The following is a 23,200-nucleotide window of genomic DNA, read 5'->3' on the forward strand; positions in this document are numbered from 1 at the left end:
CATCCTTCTCCAATCCTTAAGGACAGTGCATTTTTCAGAATATCGTTCAAAACCTGGGAAGTATAAATGTCACATGGTTTTGAGATAATACAGTCATTGACGATTTCACAAAAAAACAGCAACGATGCAACTTAACCCCACTCTGTATTTTGATAATGCTACTTCCTGGTTTCAAACAGAGAACCATTCGTGTATGAGGTGACCGTGATCCCCACTGCCTTGCACAAACCCTGCGCTGTAAAGATCCCAATGGAGCTGTCTGGAATGTTAAACGGTGACGTCACGCAGCAGCACTTTGGGTCTTTGTTTTGAAGAAATGGAATTCGGCTGTTCTCATTAGGAATGCTGGAGACAGACTGATCAACAATGTCAACATCAAATGGCACTGCTCAGTAAGAGGACCTTCCACCCATCGTGTCTATGTCCGCATTATTTAAAAAAGAGCTGATGGATTTGTCTCCATTTCCTTCTCTCTTTCTCGAGAGTATTACCTTTGAGGCTCTGCTTCTTAATTTGGTGCCTATCTCTTCATACTTACTATGCAGAATTTCTTTCCTTGTCCTGTCTATGTCATTAGTAACTACATGTACCATCATAGCTGGATCCAACCCCTCCCAATGCAAGTTCCTCTCCATCCCTGAGCAAATGTCCCAAACTCTGGCACCAGGCATGCAACTCAGCCGTCTGGACTCTCGCTCTTCATTGCAGAGAAGAGTGTCAATACCCCTCACCATACGGCCCCTTACTGCCCCTACATTCCTGTTTGCTCCCCACAGTTGAACAGCTCCCTGTACCATGGTGCCATGGCTAGTTTGCTCCTCCACCTTGCATGTTTCCTTTTCACCCAAACAGGTTGTGAGCACCTCAAACCTGTTTGACAATTGCAACGTCTGAGGCTCCTCCACTACTGTCTGCTCGGTCCCTTTACCTGCCTCACTGACAGTCACATCCTCCTGGCCCTCACCACTAACCACAATAGATGACTCAACCTTTAAAGGCATGACTGACATTTGGAACGAAGAGCCCATGTATTTTCCCCCATCCCTTATGTTGCGCAGTGCCTGCAGGTTGGCTTCTAGATCAATAATCCTGATCCGGAATTCCTCTAGCTGGTTACACTTTCTGCAGACGTGTTTGTCCTGGATCACCTTGGTGTCCAAAAGGGCCTACATTCCATCGCTGCAGTTACACCTGTCCTGCTAATGTTACTTACAATGTTACTTGCCTTACACAAAGCACTTACCGGCCAGTCAACTTACAATGACATCATTGTTGTCATTGGCTGAAGAAGCTGTTTGTGTTTTACCTAAACGCGCCCCTTTGTCGGAGAAACTTGTGTCTGGTGAAAATGGTCTGGAATGGAAAAATAGGCCAAAGTAGCCGCTAGGGTTGTTGACAGTTTCACTGATGGTCTCGTGGTTAGGAATTCGGTGGTTTTACTGCTGTGGCCGACTTTCGTTTCCAGTCAGAGAATGACGGTTTTGTGAAATTGTTCGAACGAACGTGATTTACTTATTGATTGAACACAGAAAACACAGAACGGCTCTACCAGAATCAGTGGAGTGAGAGGAGAAGTTTCACATCAGAGCTGGAAATGTCACACGTGGAACAGACCGAGGACAAACACAGAGGTAGAGTGAGAGTGTGAAAGCAGGAGAGAAGGGCTGTGATACGTTGGACAGCACGGATCAAAGAGATATTGGTGTAAGACAAAGTTTGGGAGTTAATGGGACAGATTTTACTGCCCACTGTTGACACTGGCACAGAGATCGCTCCTGATCAACCAATCGCAACTGCTGTTTGAAAGCAGCACGCCAGCCGAATTGAAAGTTACACATGAGCAGCTTGTGGGGCTATTTCTCTGTCGGTTTCATGTTGCAGCTCACAGCAACCGTTGTTTTCATTGGCTGAAAAAGACGCTTGTCTCAAGCTGCCATTTTGTAGAAGAAACTTACCTCTGGTGATAAAGGCCTGAAATGAAAATAAAAGGCAAGGGTATCATGGGTAATCCAGGTTAAAATGCTCGGAAGCAGCTCCATGGTTGTCCAATCGTTTGGACTCTGCTCTCTCACAACCGCGACCAGCAATTCGGGAAATGAAAAGTTATTACTCGTGTAAAAACAAACATCAATGACTTCCTGATCGAAAACTTCTCTGCCAGAATCTGCAAGGAGTGAGAATTGTAGTTTCGCCTCAGAGCTGGAAGCGTCATGTGTACATTAGGTCGGGAACAAACACTGAGGCGGAAGGAGAAGGACGGTAGGAGGCGGCAAAGCGGTAACGATAAACATGTTGGTTGGTACAAGGCAAAATATGGATGGTAATGGGGCGGATTTTACCGTTGATACCGACACAAACATCTCCCAGATCTGGTTCCAAATCCCGTGTTAAATGACAAGGAAACTTCTCACTGAATTTACTCAGTCCCATGACGTCAAAGGTGCTGAACACAAGGGAAGAAGGTAGATTTTGCTGGAATGGGTTGTAAGATGATAGAATGACTGTGAAGGCAGCAGCAGTGGGGATGGAAATGAATCAATTATAGAAAGTTACAGCACAGAAAGAGGCTATTCGGCCCTGTGTGCTGCTTTCAAAGAGCGTTTCCAACTGATTGATCAGGAGGGATATGTGTGCCAGTTTGAACAACAGGAAGAAAAATCTGTCCCACTGCGGCTGCGCTGTTTTGTTGGTGCAGGGGCTTGAGTGGAACTTGCCACTATTAAAATGTCATCATTCATTGTAAATTAGGCCGCACCTACAAACTTGTCTCCCACGCTGAAGGGGAGGGCAGTTTCAGTCAGAAACCAGCGGCTGTGATATTAACAGAGCGAGATGGAGAAAGACTCAGTTTGAGCAGTGACACTGCCAGAGGAATGGAGAGCTGGGGATCACCCATCGAAGCAGCAAAGTTTAAAAATCAATGGAGCCCAGCGTGGGGTTTGAACTCACTGCCCTGAAAGCAAGGGTCACAGACTCTACCACCTGAACTAGCTGGGAATGCAAGTGGCAAGTGTCATACGGCAAATAACAAAGATAAAAATGTTGTTTTCCAACTGGAGCCTCAGCTTGTTCTGAATTTCAAAGTGTGGAAGGCAATTGACCTACAAAAAGCCCAAAGTTGCAATGCATTCCTCTCAATCATCAATAACATCATTCACATCTTCCTTTTCTTAGCTGCACCTCCTTCCAAATATTGAAATCCATTTTCAGGGATTTTTTTCAGGACTTAATATTCAATATTTTAATATTGGTGCCCTCAGCTTTAAGGTGATTCTCAGTCACTCTGTGAGATGGTGAATAAATATGTTAATCTGCTTCAATAAACCCATTCATTTCTATTGCAGGCTGTAAGAAATGCGAATATGTCTGCGGAGTGACAGTCAACACTTCCATCTGTCAGGAAACCATTATTTTTTTTTCATCATATTAATGTGGGGTATTGTAAAGTCAGCTTGTTTGTGTGTTTGCGTGTGTGTGTTGTTCTGTGGGTGTGGCTACTTTACTAAAATTAGAGACAGATGGGCTGCAATAGGAGCAGGAATAGACCATTTTCCCCTCGAGCCCCTCATAGTGTTATACAATCAGAGCCAAGGTTGCGCCATAGATAGAGGCCATTCGGCCTGGTTCAAAGCAACATCGGACTTATGAGCAGGAGTAGGTTATTCAGCCCTTCGAGCCTGCTCCCCCATTCAATAATATCTCAGCTGATTTGGTTGTGATCTCAACTCCACTTTCCTGTCCGCCCCCATAACACTTGACCCCCTTGTCTATCAAAAATTTAATTCTGCCTTGAATAAATTCAGTGACCCAGCCTCCACTGCTTTCTGGGGAATATAATTCCACAGACTAATTGCGCTCGGAGAGAGAGAGAAGAATCCTCACCTCTATCCGAAAACGGAGATCTCTTACTCTTCTGGAAACTAACTCACCTGGTCCCACTCCCCTGCCTTTTTCCCGGAGATCTGCATTTTCTGTCCATTTCTCTTTTGAAATCCGTGATTGAATCTGCCTCCCCCACTCTCTCAGGTGGTGCATTCCAGATCCTAACCACTCGCCGTGTAACAGAGAAACCCCTTTTGAATTGTACGTTTCATTTGAAAACAGGAAATGCTGGAAAATCTTTACAGGTCTGGCAGCATCTGTGGAGAAAGGAAGAGAGAAAATGCTTCTTTGAAGAAGAGTCATATTGGACTCAAAACATTAACTCTGTTTCTCTCTCCATAGATACTGCCAGACCTCCTGAGCTTTTCCAGCATTTTCTGTTTTAATTTCAGGTTTCCAGCATCTGCAGAACTTTGCTTTGGCACTTTACTTGATGTTGTCTCTCCTCATCCTTCCAACCAAAATCAATCACTTAACACTTCCCGACATTAAATTTCAGCTGCCACTTGTCTGCCCAAATGGATTTGTTGAAGTGTCCGAAAGGAGATTCGGCTCAAACTGGGAATGAAAGAGCGAGAATGAAAGAAAAAGAGAAGTGACGGGTTTTGTAGATCCCAGGGGAAAGAGACTTCAGGATCAGTTCATTGTGACAGTTCACACAACAACAAGAAAACAACATTCCCTGATGAGGGCCAAACCTGGGCGGCAGGAGCGGGAGTGCCGAATAATAGCATGTTTAGGGAAAACATAGGAGACTGGTTCAGCCAATAACAGCATCGAGTGTGTTAGACATGAACATGAAGTGAACAGTGAGGTGAAATAGTGCCACAAACTGCGGATGTACAACTTCCAATTTCCAAAACCCACCAACCTCATCAATGCGGCTCCTCTGAAACTTTCAAGGCAAATATTGATCCTTTATAAGGTGCCGTTCCCAGAATTATACAGAGTCCTCTGGGAGTGATCTAACCAGGGCTTTGTATAGCTGTAGCAAATCCTTCCCTCTTTTCTATAGCAGCCTCTGGAACAGGTTGTACAACAAGAGGAATTAGAATCTGTGTATCGACTGAGAAAAATGATGAGATGCTTGATCAGAAAAAACTTTAAAAATTTAATTCAAAAATCAACAGATTAAGTACATTTATTTGGTTCAGAAACAGTATAAGAATCCTCAGTACAATTCCTCATGTCATTGGGTCAAGGAAACTTTGTTAAAACTGCAGAATTTAGCAGACTGGACACTGCAGAAGCTCTTGATTATCTTTTAATATTGCTTTTCTTAACTCAAAGTTTTCAAAAACGGAAATGCACATTGGCTTCAGAGGGGGATAATCAGGGTTCTGGAGAGAGAGTTGGAAACTAGGACGAATTCGAAAACTTTTTGTAAAAAAGCTTATGACAATGAATCAGTGGGTGAAGGTCCTCTTATTGCGCTGTGCCATTTGATGGTGACATTGTTGATCAGTCTGTATCCAGCTTTCCTAATGAGAACAGCCGAATTCCATTTCTTCAAAACAAAGACCCAAAGTGCTGCTGCATGACGTCACCGTTTAACATCCCAGCCGGGTGCCTTTCAGTTTAGAGGATTCAAGTAACATCCTAGAAATAGCTGTAAATTGGTAAATGGGAGGGAGGGAGGAACTCAAGATAATTACAATCACCAGGGAAAAGGTTCTGAGAAAATTGCTGGAGCTGCAGGCTCACAAGTCCCCACATCCCGACGGACATGATCCTAGGGTCTTTAAAGAAGTGGTTAGTGAAATAGTTGATGACTGGGTATTAATTTTTCAAGATTCTGTAGATTCAGTGAAGGCTCCAAGAGATTGGAAAATAACAAATGTAATTATTTTATTCAGGGAGGGAGACAGATAAATGAAAACTACTGGCCAGTTAGTTTAAAACCTGTCGTAGGGAAAATGTTAGACGCTAATCTGAATGGTGTTATAACAAGACACTAAGAAAAATTCAAGGTATTCTGGCAGTCAACATGGTTTTGTTAAAGGCAAATCAGGTGCTGTGTATACTGGGGAACTTGTGGATGTGCTGTACTTAGATTTCCAGGAGGCATTTGATAAGGTGCCACATCAAAGATTATTGCAGAAAGTAAAAGTTCATGGTGTAGTGGGCAGCATATTGGCGTTGATAGAAGATCGGCGAGCTAACAGGAAACAGAATAGGCATAAATGGGTCATTTTCTGGTTGGCATGATGTGACAAGTAGTGTGCCACAGGGATCAGTGCGGGGGCCTCAAGTTTCTACAATTTATATAAATATCTTGTTTGAAGGGACCAAGGTATGATTACTAAATTTGCTGATGACTCAAATATAGGTAGGAAAATAAGTTGCGAAGAGGATATAAAGAGGCTAGAAAGGGATATAGATAGGGTAAAGTGAGTGGGTAAATATCTGGCAAATGGCAGAAAATGTGGGAAAATGTGAAATTGTCCATTTTGGCAGGAAGAATAAAAAAGAAGCTTCTTATCTAAATGGTCAGGGATTGCAGAGCTCTGAGGTGTAAAGGATCTGTGTGTCCTAGAGCAGGAATTGCGAAAGGTTAGTGTGCAGGTGCAGCGAGTGGTTAGAAAAGCTAATAGAGTGTTATTTTTATTGTAAGGGAAATTGAATCTAAGTAGGGAGGCTATACTTCAGTTATACATGTCATTGGTAAGATCACATTGGGAGTACTGTGTACAGTATTGGTCTCCTTATTTAAGGAAGGATGTAAATGCATTAGATGCAGTTCAGAGAAAGTTCACTGGACTAATATCTGGAAAGGTCGGGTTGTTTTATGAGGAAATGTTGGAAAGGTCAGGCTTGTATCTGCTGGAGTTTAGAAGAGTAAGAGGTGACTTGATTGAAACATATAAGATCCTGAGGGGTCATGTCAGGGTGGATGTGGAGAGGATGTTTCCTCTTGTGGGAGAATCTAGAACGAGAGGTCACTGTTTAAAAAGACAGGGCCGCCCATTTAAGGCGGAGATGAGGAGAATTTTTTCTCTCAAATGGTCGTGAATCTTTGGGACTCTTCCCCAAAAGGCAGTGGAAGCAGAGTCACTGAATATTTTAAAGACAGAGGTAGATTTATTCTTGATAATCAAGGGGGTGAAAGGTTATCTGAGCTGGCTGAGAATGTGGACGCGAGGTTACAATCATATCAACATGATCTTATTGAATGGCAGAGAAGGTTTGAGGGGCGAGTGGCCTACCCCTGATTTTAATTTGTGTGTAAATTGTGTGAAAGATATTAAAAAGGCTGGACACAACTTGCGTTTAACACAAAGCTAATTTACTTCAATTTAATCCACAATATTAACCCCTCTAACTGGGCTGTAGTTTATTAACATCAGCAGAAACAGACCCCAATGAAAATCATTCAGTCCTGGGAGTGAGTAAAATCCAATCAGTGCAGTTACTTGTGAACTCACTGCTGTGTTAGCAGGTAGGATGACTGAGTGAATCCTTTCCACACTTAGATGAGGCGAATAGTCTCTCCCCAGTGTGGATTCGCTACTGAACAGTGAGTTGAGATGATTACCTCAGTCCCGCAGTGAGAGCACCTAAACGGTGTCTTGTCGGTGTGAAACAGTTCCCGGGAACTCTTAAAGCACTCCCCACACTCTGGGCAATTAAAATGTCTCTGGTCATTGTGAACTCGCTGGTGTTTCAACAGGGTGGATGACTGAGTGAATCCCTTTCCACACACGGAGCAGGTCTCTCCCTAGTGTGAGTGTGCTGGTGTTTAGTGAGGTCAGATGAATGCTTGAACCCAGTCTCACAGTGAGAGCACCTTAATGGTCTCTCGTCAGTGTGAACACGTTGATGGGACATCAGGTTCCAGGAACTTTTACAGCCCTTCCCACAGTCTGGACATTTAAAAGGTCTCTCCCCAGTGTGAGTGCGCTGGTGTACAGTGAGGTCAGATGAATGCTTGAACCCAGTCTCACAGTGAGAGCACCTTAATGGTCTCTCGTCAGTGTGAACACGTTGATGGGACATCAGGTTCCCAGAACTTTTATAGCCCTTCCCACAGTCTGGACATTTAAAAGGTCTCTCGTCAATGTGAACTCGCTGGTGTGTCAGCAGGCTGGATGACTGAGTGAATCCCTTCCCACACTCGGAGCAGGTGAACGTTCTCTCCCCAGTGTGAATTCGCTGGTGTTTAGTGAGGTCAGATGACCACCTGAACCCACTCCCGCACTGAGAGGACCTGAATTGCCTCTTCTCTGTGTGAACACGTTGATGGTACATCAGTTCACTGGAACTGTTATAGCACTTCCTGCAGTCTGGACATTTAAAAGGTTTCTCGTTAGCGAGAACTCGCTGGTGTATCAGCTGGTTGGATAACTGAGTGAATCCCTTCCCACAATGGGAGCAGGTGAATGGCCTCTCCCCAGTGTGACTGCGTCGATGAGTTTCCAGCTCTGATGGGTAATAGAATCCCTTCCCACAATCCGCACACTTCCACGATTTCTCCCTGTTGTGACTGCACTTATGTCCTGACAGGCCAGATGATTGGCTGAAGCCTCGTCCACACACAGGACACGCGTACGGTTTCTCCCCACTGTGAATGGTGCTTTTTCCTTCCATGTTCACGAACTGATGATATTCAGGTTAAGATAAACTGGCCGACTCCGTCAGGTCCTGAGCTGATGTTTGCTTTGAGTTTCCAAACTGCAAATGCTCGTCTTCTAATCCCCTGTGAAATTTATTAAAAACAGAAAAAAGGGAGTGAGAGAGAACCCACAAAAACACAAAGGCAGGTTGTGAAATTGAGCTGAATGAATCTGGTAATTTGTGGGGCCGGCACGAGGAAAAAGTGACCATGAAAACTGCTGGATTGTCATAAAAACCCAACTGGTTCACTAATGTCCTTCAGGGGAGGGAACCTGCTATCCAGTCTGGGTCTACTCAGGGTTCTATGTGAGCAGGGGGGCTGAGAGAGATGGGAGCAGAAGGAATGAATGACAGGGATTTTATATGTCTATAACTAGAAAGAGTCTCCTAAACCCTCAACCTCCACCACCTAGAAGGACCAGGGTAGCAGGTATATGGGAACATCATCACCTCCAAGTTCCCCTCCAAGTCACACACTGTCCTGACTTGTCTGACATCCAGTACTGGATGAACAGAAATTTCCTCCATTTAAATATTGGGAAAACTGAAGCCATTGTCTTCAGTCCCCACTACAAACTCCAATCCCTAGCCATGGGTTCCATCCCTCTCCCTGACAACTGTCTGAGACTGAACCAGACTGTGAACAACCATGGTGAAATATTTCACCCCAAGGTGTGCCTCCAACCACATATCTTTGCCATCAGAAGAGTGGGTTTCCATCTGTGAGGGGACTGAGATCTCACACTATATGGTTTTTTTTAGAAAATAGATATACATATCGTCATGGTTTTATTTATAAGATTTTAAAAACTGGACAAAGACCTTTTAAAATGCCTGAAGCTGTCTGTGACCCCTGAACAAAAGATGCTGTCTGGCATTATCGGAGAAATTTTGGAACTCGCTATCTCTGAAGAGACATTCATGAACCACTGTGGGCGGCACAGGCCAAAATCAAAGAGAGCAGTACAAAGGCCATCTGCATTTCATGACCCAGGCTGGCCAACAGGAGTCCAATTGTCTGATGAGAAAAAGGGCCCCGGCACCTTACTTTCAATTCTTAATGACTAATACATTTAACAATCTCGGCGACCCAGGCAAGGGATACACATCCCTTGTCAAAGACAATATCAATTGGCGGGAGTCATGGGACATGGACCTCCAGCTTGTGTAACCAATAATATTGCCTTGTTGCACTGATAAACCTCAGTCTGCCATTTTAACATCTACAAGCAGCAAACAGAAAAGTTGTTCTGCCCAGACTGAATACCTGGCCACATCTACACTGTTTCTGCTGGAACATCTGTGCCTTTGCCTACAAGACTGATTCATCTCTGCATAGTTATCTCATCGCGTGAAGTCTACTCCACCAGAAAAGTGAATTATACAGCATCAGCTTTCAACCTGCTGACCTCCATGAAGGAATCCCTCACTGGACTTAGATTCCAGACTCTGAAACCCACATAAAATACCATTTTTCTCTGCAGTCTCTGCCCTGCAAATCTTTCTTTTCTCCATCCCTCATTTACTGTACGAATGCAAAGTAGCTACATTGTGATCACCACCCATTGGGTGTGTGCAAATGAACTAACCCTTTGAGTTTGTCCCATCTCGAGTTTGCTGTGGGGTTCTTAATAGAAATTAGATCACATGAGGGTTGAAGAATACTTATAAAGAGGGAAGCAAATCAAAAACACCTTTCCTTTTTCGAGCGGGTGGTGAAAGAAATCAATGTGGTTTAAATTACCTCACCTCCTGTCCCAAACACATCTCAGTAACATCCCTCAACTTGGTCCTGTCTCAGCACATGTTTCTCACCCACTCCTTTGTGGCCTCTAAACTTGACTGGCTGGCCTCCCACATTCAACCTTTGATGACTTGGAGTTTATCCAAATCTCCGCTGCCTGTGTTCTCTGCACTGAATCTTATTCATTCACCCATCACCCTGTCCTCACTGACCTACACAGGCTCCTGGTTAAACAGCAACTCAAATTTAAAATTCACATCCTTCTTTTCAAACCCCTCTGTGACTTTGCTCTCCCCTATTTCCAGTCAAATAGATGTTTGAACATTTTTCCGCAGACAGACATACTTTCAGGTTATGATGAATTGAGTGACTCTGTCAGGTTTTGATCTGATGTTGGTTTGAGTTTCCCACTTTCAAATCCTGGTCTTCTAATATCCTGTAAACAAATCATCCCTGTCAGTCCAAGAATAGAAATTGAGAAGGGACAAACATTCCTCTTGGTTTGAGTTTGCTGTGTGTAAATCCTCCCCTTCTAAGCCCCTGTAAAAGGAGTTTCCAAAATCCATTCCTGTCAGTCCAGGATAGAAATTTACAATATTCTCTCCTCCTGCAACCTGAACCAATATGACTGCGCATGCGCCCTGCTGCATTAACTCGGGCGCCCTGCAGCTGTTACCGGGCAGTTCGTTGCTAACGCGAGCCCAATAGGCTCTTATTCGGCTTTTGAGGCCTCCACTAGCTGTTCATGAAGCCTCCCCACCCACTTGGCCACCTCCATTACCTCCAAAACTTGGCCATTTCCCTCCGGTTGAACAGTCCATATGACCACCTCCACGCAGCTGCAGCACCCACACTGCGCATGCACCGTCGGACTCTAAACTGCGCACGCGCTATTCCCAATTCGTCTGTGCGCCTGCGCAAGGAGCTCATTGAGTGCGAACAGGGCACATTCTGTCTCGCCGCAAATCCTGGGTAAGATCACCGTCATTGAAAGGAAATATTATTCAATCGAAAATTATGTTATATGATCTGATTACGATTGGAGTAATAGGGCCAAGATAGAAAATTATGAAATCAATTGATGCAGCAACAAAAGCACACGAACCTTCCAGTAGTTCTGTCCTGGGTGTAATTAACATCAGAACAAACCCCGACAGTAAGATCTGAACTCACTGGAATCTCAAAAACTGGGATGAACAAGTGATTTTTTTCCCCCACATACGAAACATCTAACCTGCGTCTTGCCAGAGTGCACTAATTGTGGATCAAATCCTTTGAACTTTTAAAGCTGGAGTTTTAACAGTTGCGGAGGCTGAGTCACTTCACTTCACTTCACACACGCAAAGTATCTCCATTGTGACTGTGCTGCTGTCTCAGTAAATGGGATGACTGAGTGAATGCCTTCCCGCTTTCAGCTCGTCTTCTCACACTGGGAATTTACCCATGGGTCACCAGCTCACACATGGATCTCAAACCATTCTGGTAAGGAATTCCAGATTCTCAACTCTCTAGATTGAAAGAAAAGCAAAATGCTGCAGATGCTGGAAATCTGAAATTGAAACAGAAAAAGTGCCAGTTCAAAGTGATTGTGGGCGTGAATTGGGTTTCATTTTAACTGGGAGAAGGAGGAGAGGCAATACAAATACTAATTGATTTTGTGAGAATGTACATTAGTGGAAGTAGTTGAGTTGCTCTTCCACACAATGGGCCGAATGCCCTCCTTCTCTGCTGCAGCCATCTATGCTTATATAGCAACAACTTTAACCTATCCATAGGGTCAGTCATTGTGGCCGAGTGGTTAAGGTGATGGAGTCCAAATCCATTTGGGTTTCCACTTCTCATTATTCCTGGTTTTAACTCTGTGTCTACAGAGTTAATTATCGGTTACATTGAATAAAATCCATCCAGAAACTCGGGATTTTTCTATTTCCGTTCATTGATGAAAACATTCACAAAATTTCCAGTCGGAAATGGAACAAAAACGGAGCCAGGTTGGTGTAATGCTTGCTCTCAGGTTGTTTGTCTCTCCTTAGACAAACGGTTGCCCTCTGTCACTCTCGGTGTAAATGCCTGTGTGTGTGTATCAATGTGCTTCAGTTCCTGAGTGGTTGAACACATTTTTACCATCATAAACTTTATTCACATTAGTTGTGCAGCTTCATATCAAAATGTTACAGAGAAATATCAGGATGACAGATGCAAGAGGAGTTTGCAATGTTTGGAAGGAGGTGCAGCTAAGAACTGGAAGATTGAGTGAGAAGTTTTCTTTTCATTTAACACGAGATTTGGAACCAGATCTGGGAGATATTTGTGTAGGTGTAAACAGTAAAATCTCCCCGATTACTGCTATATCTTTCCTTTCACCAGCATCTCTATAGTCAGTGATGTGCAGCCCATCACAGCCCTTCTCCTCATTCCTTATCTTCATCTCTGTGTTTATTCTCGACCTTTTGCACGGATGACATTTTCTAACTCTGATGTGAAACTCAAGCTCTCGCTCCACTGATTCTGGAAGAGCTAATAATTTTAATCAGGAAATAATTCGAGCTCATTTTACGAGCTTGCATCATTCGCTTCCAGGAATCGAACCCAGGCCACAGCAGTAAAAGTGCCGAATCATGATCACTAGACTGTTAGGGAAACTGTTCCCAAGCCTTACAACCTGGCTTATCCATGCCACCTATGCCTTCTATTTTCATTTCAGACCCCTTTCACCAGAGACACGTTTCATAAGAACATAAGAAGTAAGAGAAGGAGTCGGCCATTCGGCCCGTCTAGCCTGCCCTGCCATTCAATAAGATCATGGCTGATCTGCTCCAGGCCTCAACTCTTCTTTCATGCCAGCTCCTCATAGCCCTCAACTTTCCGATATTTAAAAAATCAATCTACCTTCTCTTTAAATGCTATCTGTGATCTAGCCTCCACAACTCTCTGGAGTAGAGAATTGTAGACATTCACTACCCTCTAAAAAAAGAAATTCCTTCACATCTTAGTTTTAAATGAGTGTCCCCTTATTCAGTAACTTTTTCCCCTAGTTCGAGATTTCCCCACTCGTGGAAACATCTTCTCAACATCTACCCTGTCAAGCCCCCTCAGAATCGTGTATGTTTCAATAAAATCACCCCTCATTCTTCTAACTCTAATGAATAAAGGCCTAACCTGTTTCGCTGTTCTTGACAAGTCAACCCCTTCATCCCAGGAATCAACTGATGAATCTCTTTTGAACTGCCTTCAATGCCAGTATATCCTTTCGTAATTACGGGGACCAAAACTGTGCAGATACTCCAGGTGAGGCCTCACCAACAACTTGTACAGTTGTTACAAGAGTTCCCTATTTTTAAACTCCCACCTCCTAGCAATACAGGCCAAAATTATATTTGCCTACTTAATAACTTGCTGCACATGCATGCTAACTTTTTGTGTTTCGTGCACAGGTACACCCAGATCCTGCAATTTTTTGTAGTCTCTCTCCATTTAAATAACAGCCTGCCTTTTGATTTTTCCTACTAAAGTGCATGACCTCACACTTTCCTACATTAAACTCTATCTGCCAAGTTTTTGCCTTCTCACTCAATCTGTCTCTATCCATTTGCAGATTTCTTATGTTCTCATCACAACATGCCCTCCCACCTATTTTTGTATCGTCAGCAAATACATTACACTCTGCACCCTCCTCCAAGTCATTAATATAGATAGGAAATTATTGAGGCCCTAGGACTAATCCTTGTGGCACTCCACTAGTTGCATCTTTCCAACTTGAAAAATACTCATTAATCTCGACCCCCTATCTTCTGTGTGTTAACCAATCCTCAATCCATGCTAATACATTATCCCCAATACCATGAGCCCCTAGCTTGTGCAATAACCTTTTATGTGGCACCTTGTTGAATGCCTTCTGGAAATCCAAATACACTACATCTACCATTTCCCCTTTATCAAATCTGCTTGTTATACCCTCAAAGAACTCGAGCAAGTTTGCCAAACATGATTTCCCTTCCACAAACCCACATTGACTCTGTTTTATTGCATTAATCTTTTCTAAACGTCCTGCTATTTCTTCCTTAATAATGGACCTTTTATCCAAACTGAAGGAATTTAGAGATTTAATTGTTTACAAACAAGTTTAGAGTCAAGAAAAAGAGAGGTGGTTGGGGGCGTGGTTGGTGGGGGGCAGGAAGAAAGAACAAACGGTCTTGTGATAGGATGGTAGGTTGGAGTGATTAAATGACAAAGAGGATGATGGTGCAAGGCAACATTGGGTGATAAGAGACAATGAAATAAACTAATGGGACAAGTGAGGAAACAAAAGACAGGTCCAGAGGAGGGATAAATGGTACCATTAGAACCATTAGCAGCACCTACTGTCTGAAAAAAATGGGATTGATGGTTATGATCTGAAATTCTTGAAATAAATGATGAGTGTGGAAGGTTGTAAAGTGTCTAATCAGAGATGAGCTGCTGTTCCTTGAGCTTCCATTGAGCTTCATTGGAACAGTGCAGGAGGTCAAGGACAGAGAGATCAGGGTGGGAGTGGGTGGAGAATTAAACTGGTAAATGACCAGGAGCTCAGGATCACACTGAAAGTTGATATTCCACAAAGTAGTTACCCAATGGGATTTACTCTCCTCAGTGTCGAGGAGAGCGCATTGTGAGCAGTGAATACACGACACTGATTTGCAGTAAGTACAAGGAAATCACTGTGTCATCTGGAAAGTGTGTTTGTGGCCTGGGGATGTGGGGTGGGAGGAGGTGAAAGGGCGGGTGCTACATCTGCTGGACTTGCATGGAAATGATTCACAGTGATGTGCATAAGAACACAAGAAATAGGAGCAGGGTAGACCATATCGCCCCTGAGTCTGCTCCACCATTAAATGATCTTCCAGCTCAACTCCACTTTCCCGCCCAATTCCTATATCCATTGATTCCCTTAGTGTCCAAATATTCCTGGATTTCCAACTTGAATATATTCAAGATGGAGAACACTAGATTCAATTCAAGTTTTAATCTGGAAAATGCACAAACAAGGTGCACATGAATTGCAAATTCACCTCCTCACTGCTTGGTAATCATGTTAACTGAACTTTCCACTGGCCTCGTGCTGAAATCTTGTCATTCTTTGACAGGTATTCTTAATGGTATAAGTGGCGGGTTTAGAATGAAAACCGCCCTCCACTTCACTGCAAGGTTGAGAGACAACTTGCTAGATGATTCATAATGTCACAGAACATTGGACTGGCTCATTTAATCTCATTTTATTTTAGCTAATGGGAGAATGTCTCAAATAGAAGATGGTGAATAATGGCTCGAAACCACAGTCCTCTCTCCCACTGCCTTAGTGATCCTTCCAACATACAGGAATTTGGGGCAATAGTGACTTTGATGCGCAGATTAGCTCTGTCTCCATATTATAGGAAGGATCGAGGAGCAATGGAGAAGGTGTAAAAAAGATTTACTGAAATTATGCCAGAATTGGAAAGTTATATCAATCAACAAAGATTGAACAGTTTGAAAAAGCTTTGACTGGAAATGAGAATGAGGAATGACCAGACCGAGGCCTTTAAGGTAAACAAATGGTTTGACAGTGTAGACAAGTGGAAGATGATTCCATTTGTGAATGGACGAGAATAAATATAAATTAGTCACAATAAATTGAATGTGTAAATCAGGAGCAATTTCATTCACCAGAGATAATGCAGAACGTGCTGTAAATACTCAGCACTTGAGAGGAGCATCTGTAGATTGAGAAACGGAGTTAAGTTTTCAAGTCTGTGCACTGATGCAATGCAGTTCTGATGGAAAGTCATAGCCCTGAAATGTAAACTATGTTCCTCTCTCCACAGAAACTACCAGATCTGCTGAAAATTCCAGCATTTTCCGTTTTCATTTCAGATTTACACCACCTGCTTTTCGATAACTGTAGATGGTTCAGAATGTAGAAGTTGTTATCAGAAGGGGTTAAGATCCCAGTGTTAGCTCAAAAGTTATGGGTGAAATTACACTGTAAAATGATCGTTTACCGTTTGCTGACAAGATGAAATTTAGATGTTCTGTGTATCGGAAGGAAAATCACTTGCTCACACTGCCTGCAGTGAGTTCACATCAAAATGTAGGGGTTTGTTCTTCTGTTATTTATACCCGGGACAGACCTGTGCACTTTGTTTGTCATATCAATTGGCTTAATAATGTTATATCGTGGCCCTGTGACTCCAATTGTCATCAGATCGCAAATAATAATTTTTTTGTTCAAAAAATACGAACCTTCAATGGCGGCGGGGGTACCCAGCATTCAAAGGGGAGCAGAATGTGCCCTATATTCATGACAACAGTTCGGTGCGCGTGCGCATCGTAGAGTACGTTTAGCGCATGCGCATTGCGGCGGTTTCATAAGCATGCGCAGTGCTGGTCTGTGACCGAAGTTGCTCAGAGGGGGTGAGAGAATGTCGAGTGGAGCGAACTAACAGATTAGTGGATGTGTGAGCAGGAATGGAGCCAGCGGAGTGGGCAGGAAAGCTTCATAAAGAAACAGTGCAGGCCGCAGATCCCAAATAACAAGGTACCGGTCTTGTGTTTGCAGAGAACGGGCCGAAAAAGTCTGGATTTCTGCCTTCGCCAGGCCCAGGGTAACGGCCGCCATCTTTATAGGGGCAATGTGCAGAAGAGCGCATGCGCGGTCACCCTGGTCCAGGTAGCAGGAGGAGAGAATGTTGTGAATTTCTATCCTGGACTGACAGGGATGGATTTTGGAAACTACTTTTACAGGGGGTTAGAAGGGGAGGATTTACACACAGCAAACTCAAACCAATGCCTCTTCTCAATATCTGTCCTGGGCTGACAGGGTTGGATTTTGGAAATTCCTTTTACAGGAGTTTATAAGAGGAGGATTTACAGACGGGAAAGTCAGGCCAAACATCACATTAAGATCTGACAAAGTCACTTGATTCATCACGACCTGGATCCTCCTTTTCTAATGCTCTGTACAAACTGTTTCCCAAACCTGTCACTGTCAGTCCAAGATAGAAATTCAGAACCTGGATATTATTGGTCTCTGAGTGTAAGCATTGAGTTCCAGGCCATCAACACTCATATTCTTCCTCGCATCCCTCCATACCTCTTGCCCAAATCTGAAATCTCTGTCCCATAACCATTTTACAATCAGTTGATAGGAACTGCTTTTCTTTACCTACCTTATCTAAACCTATCATAATCTTCTACATATCTATTACATCTCTCCTCGGTCTCCTTTGTTCCAAGGAGAACAACCCCAACCTAACCTTGTAACTTAAACCCCTCATCCCCAGACCCATTCTGGTAAATCTCCCCTGCACCCTCTCATGGACCCTCCCAGCCTTCATAATGTGTGGTGATCACTGGTTTGCACAGACCCAGATGTTCTGTGTCCGTGTCTGTGACATCATAAGAACATAAGAAATAGGAACAGTGGTAGACCATTCAGCCCCTTGAGCCTGCTCCGCCATTCAGTAAGATCATAGCTGATGATCTTGTGTTTTGATTTCCACATTCCCATCTAACCCTGATAACCTTTGATTCCCTTGCCTAACAAAAATCTATCTACCTCGGCCTTAAAAATATTCAATGATTGCGCCTCCACCGCCTTCTGAGGCAGAGAATTCCAAAGTCGTACAATTCTCTGAGAGAAAACATTTCTCCTTATCTCTGTCCTAAAAGGGCGACCCCCTAATTTTAAAACAGTGCCCCCTAGTTCTGGACTCACCAACAAGGGGAAATATCCTTTTGAAGTTCACCTTGTCAAGGTTGTTCAGGATCTTGTATACTTCAATCAAATCACCCTCACTCTTCTAAACTCCAGTGGAAACAAGTCCAGTCTGTCCAACCTTTCCTCATAAGACAGCCCACTCATTCCAGGTATCAATCTACTTAACCTCATTTGAACCGCCTCAAATGCATTTACATCCCTCCTTAAATATGGAGACCAAAACTGCACACGGTATTCGAGGTGCGGTCTTACCAATGCGCTGCGTTGCTGAAGTTTAACACCCTTACGTTTATGTTCAATCCCTCTCATAATGAAGGATAGCATTCCATTAGCCTTCCTAATTATTTGCTGTAGCTGTATGCTAACTTTTTGTGACTCATGCACTAGAACACCTAGATCCCTTTGCACCTCAGAATTATGCAGCCATTCTCCATTTAAGTAACACTCTGTTTTTATGTTCTTCCTGCCATTTGCCAGATTTTTGTCCACTCACTCAACCTATCTATATCCATCTGCAACCTCCTCATGTCCTCTTCACAACATACTTTCCAACCTATCTTTGTGTCATCTGCAAATTTAGCTACCATGTCTTCACTCCCCTCATCTAAGCCATTGATGTAAATCATATAAAGTTGAGGCCCCAGTCCAGACCCCAGTGGGGCCCCGCTCGTCACATCCTGCCAATCCAAAAAAGACCCATTTACGCATACTTTATGCCAGCCAGCAAATCTTCTATCTAGGCTCATATGTTACCCACTAGACCATGCGTTTTTATTTTCCATATTAATCGTTGATGTGGCACCTTATCATAAGAACATAAGAACTAGGAGCAGGAGTAAGCAATTCAGCCCCTCGAGCCTGCCCTGCCATTCATTACGATCATGGCTGATATCATTTTGGCCTCAACTCCAATTTCAGCCCATTACTAATTAAAAATTTGTCTATCTCCTCCTTAAATTTATTCAGTGTCCCAGCATCCACTGCACTCTGAGGTAGTGAACTCCACAGATTCACGACCCTTTGAGAAAAGTAATTCCTCCTCATCTCTGAGTTAAATCTACCACCTCAAACTATGGCCTATCATTCTAGAATGCCCCAGAAAGGGAAACATCTGCTCCACGTCTACTTTGTCTATCCTCTTTAGCATCTTATATACCTCAATTAGATCTCCTCTCATCCTTCTAAACTCTAGCGAGTATTGACCTAAACTGCTCAATCTCTCCTCATAAGACAAGCCCCGCATCTCTGGAATCAATCTAGTGAACCTCCTCTGAACTGCCTCCAGTGCAACTACATCCTTCCTCAAGTAAGGGGACCAAAACTGTGCACAGTACTCCAGGTGCGGTCTCACCAATGCCTTGTACAGTTAAAACAACACTTCCCTATTTTTATACTCTATTCCTTTAGCAATAAATGCCAACATTCCATTTGCCTTCCTTATTACCTGCTGTACCTGCACACTAGCTTTCAGCGATTCATGCTCGAGGACACCCAGATCCCTCTGCACTGAAGCATTCTGAAGTTTCTCTCCATATAAATAATAAATCACCTTTTTATTCTTCTGACCAAAATGGATAACCTCACACTTCTCCACATTAAACTCCACCTGCCAAATTTTGGCCCATTCACCTAACCTGTCCATATCCATTTGTAAATTTCTTATTTCTTCATTGCAACTTACTTTCTCACCTATTTTGGTGTCATCTGCAAATTTAACTATAGTACCTTCTACCCCTGAATCCAAGTCATTAATATAGATTGTAAATAGTTGGGGCCCAAGGACTGAACCCAGTGGCACCCCACTAGTTACAGCTTGCTATCCAGAAAAAGACCCATTTATCCCGACTCTCTGCTTTCTGTTGGTTAGCCAATCCTCTATCCAAGCTAATATATTACCCCTAACTCTGTGTGATCTTATCTTGTGTATTAATCTTTTGTGCAGCACCTTATCAAAGGCCTGGAAGTCCAGATATACTACATCTACAGGATCCCCATTATCCACTTTGCTTGTCACATCTTCAAAGAACTCTAGCAAATTAGTCAAACACGATTTACTCTTCATAAAACCATGCTGACTCTGATGGATTGCTTTGACTTTCCAAATGCCCCATTCCTACCTCCTTAATAATGAATTCCAACAATTTCCCAACGACAGACATGGAACTAACTGGTCTATAATTTCCTACTTTCTGCCTCCCCTGCTTTTTGAATAAGGGCATTTTATTAGCATTTTTCCAATCCACTGGAACCTTTCCAGAATCCAGGGAATTTTGGAATGTTATAGCCAATGCATCCACTATCTCTGCTGCCACTCCTTTTAGGACCCTGGGATGCAGGCCATCAGGTCCTGGGGACATGTCACCCTTTAATCCCAATAGTTTGCTCAATACTTTTTCTCTAGTGATGGTGATTGTTCTAAGTTCCTCCTTCTCTATACCCTCTGCACTACCTATTACTATTTGGGTGGTACTCGTGTCCTCCACTGTGAAAACTGAGGCAAAATATTGATTAAGCGTCTCTGCCATTTCTGTGTTCCCCACTATTAACTCCCCAGTCTCGTCCTCCAAAGGACCAGCATTCACTTTAGCTACTCTCTTTCCTTTTATATACTTGTAGAAGCTTTTGCTCTCAGTTTTTACATTTTACGCTAATTTTCTTTCATAATTTACCTTTGCTCTTTTTATTATTTTTTAGTAACCCTTTGTTGATCTTTAAACATTTCCCAATCTTCCAGCCTGGCACTGACCTTTGCAATTTGATATGCCTTAGTTTTTGCCTTTAAGTTATCTTTAACTTCCTTGCTTAGCCATGGATGCTTACCATCTTTCTTCCATTTGGGATATATTTCACTTGGGAGGAATTAAATATCTCCTTAGATATCTGCCACTGTTCATTAACTCTCCTACCTTGTCATTTTCCTGCCCAGTCCACAAGGGCCAAATCTGCCCTCATGCCTATGTAGTTATTTTTGTTTAGCTCCAGAACACTAGTGTGGGTCTCAAGTTTCTTTCTCTCAAACTGAACCTGAAATTCTATCATGCTATGAGCACTCTTCCTTAGAGGATCCTTTACTATGAAATCATTAATTAGTCCCATCTCATTACACAAAACCAAATCCAGAATAGCCTGCTCCCTGGTTGGTTCCACAACATATTGCTCCAAGAAACAATCTCTAATACACTCTCTGAACTCTCTCTCAAGGCTACCCTTGCCAATTTGATTAGTCCAGTCTATATGCATATTAAAATCACTCATGATTATTGCCGTGCCTTTCTTACATGCTCCCAATATTTCCTGGTTTATACTGTGCCCTACTGCTAAACTACTGTTTGGGGACCTATAGATTACTCCCACCAGGGACTTCTTTCCCTTGCTATTTCTTATTTCTACCCAGACTGACTCTACGTCTTGCTCTCCAGTGCCTATATCATTCCTCACTATAGCACTGATCTCTTCCTTTACTAACAAAGCTACATCACCTCCTTTTCTTTCCTGCCTATCCTTCCGAAACACTGAGTACCCTTGGATGTTCAACTCCCAAACCTGTTCTCCCTGTAACCACGTCTCAGTAATCGCCACCAAATCATACCTATTTATCTCTATTTGCGCTGTTATCTCATTAGTTTTATTCCAAATGCTATGCAAAGCCTTTAAGTTTGTCCTGTTGTCAATTTTCCCTACTCCTTATATGATTCTTTGGTGCAATATGGCGTTCACACACTCTGTCCCTTCCTTTCACTTTTTGATAGCAATCAGCCTCGTCCCTAACCTGCACTCTTACCCTCTCCTTAAACTTTGATTTTTTATATTTCCATGCAACTGAACCCTCCCTCCCACTATTTAGTTTAAAGCCCTGTCTACAACCCTAGTTATGTGATTCACCAGGACACTGCTCCCAGCCTGATTCAAGTGGAGCCCATCCGAACGGAATAGCTCCCTCTTTCCCCAGTACTGGTGCCAATGTCCCATGAACTCGGACACCAGTTTTTGAGCCACGCATTTACCTGTTTAATCTTATTGACCCTGTGCCAATTAACTCATGGCTCAGGTAGTAATCCGGAGATTGTTATCTTTTTGGTTCTGCTTTTTAATTTAGCCCCTATCTGCTCATATTCCCTCAGCAGAACCTCTTTCCTCGTTCTACCTATATCATTGGTACCTACGTGGACCACGACAACTGGATCTTTCCCCTCCAACTCCAAGTTCCTCTGCAGTCCAGCTGAGATATCCTTAACCCTGGCACCAGGTAGGGAACACAGCCTTCGGGACTATCGATCCTGGCTACAGAGAACTGTATCTATTCCCCTAACTATTCTGTCCCTGATAACAACTACATTTTCCTTTTCTCGTTCCACTTGAATGGCTCCCTGTACCACGGTGCTATGGTCAGTTTGCTCATCCTCCCTACAGTCCCCGCTCTCATCCACACTGGGAGCAAGAATCTCAAACCTGTTGGATAAGGGCAAGGGCTGAGGCTACTGCAGTGCTACTTCCTGGATCCCTCTACCTGCCTCACTCATAGTCACACCCTCCTGTCCCTGACCACTGGCCGATTGCTCTCTCCTCTAAGTGCTGCTGGCTGCCTGTCCCAGAGTCTTTTTTTCGCACTCTGCTCTCGGTGCTGCTGACTGCCTGTCCAAGAGTCCTCCTCTCGCACTCTCCATCAGATGCCTTCTTGAAATCCAAGTGCAGTATGCCTACAGGCTCCCCTTTATCCACTGTGCATGTTATTCCTTCAAAAAAACTCCAATAATTTGTTTAAATATGACTTTCCTTTTACAAAACCATGGTGACTCTTCCTGACTGCCTTGAGCTCTTCTAAGTGCTCAGCTATAACCTCTTTAATGATCAATTGTAATAACTTCTCCACAACTGAAGTCAAGCTAACTGGCCTATAGTTTCCTGTTTTCTGCCTCCCTCCCTTCTTGAATAGAGGGTTTTTTTTGGTACTTTCCAATCTGATGGAACCTTTCCAGAATCGAGCGAATTTTGGAAAATTAACACCGACTACCGCATTAGCCGCCTCTTTTAAGACCCCAGGATGTAGTTCATTGGGTCCCAGAGACTTGCCAGCCTGCAGCTCCATCAATCTGCTCAATACCATTTCCCCAGTGATTTCAATTTCACCAAGTTCCTTTCTCCTATTCACCTCCTGATTTGCAGCTATTACTGGAGTGTTTTTTGTATCCTCTATACTGAACACAGAAACAAAATATTTGTTCATC

General features: G+C 43.3%; 1 protein-coding gene across 1 annotated transcript in view; it reads left to right on the forward strand.

Annotated features, from left to right (window-relative positions):
• The window catches only part of LOC144698308 (uncharacterized), a 319,027-nt gene that overhangs the window by 245,792 nt on the left and 50,035 nt on the right, over positions 1 to 23,200 (forward strand). The window lies entirely within an intron of this gene.

The sequence above is a fragment of the Cetorhinus maximus genome, chromosome 23, assembly GCF_964194155.1.
Source record: "Cetorhinus maximus chromosome 23, sCetMax3.hap1.1, whole genome shotgun sequence".
Taxonomy (NCBI): Eukaryota; Metazoa; Chordata; class Chondrichthyes; order Lamniformes; family Cetorhinidae; genus Cetorhinus; species Cetorhinus maximus.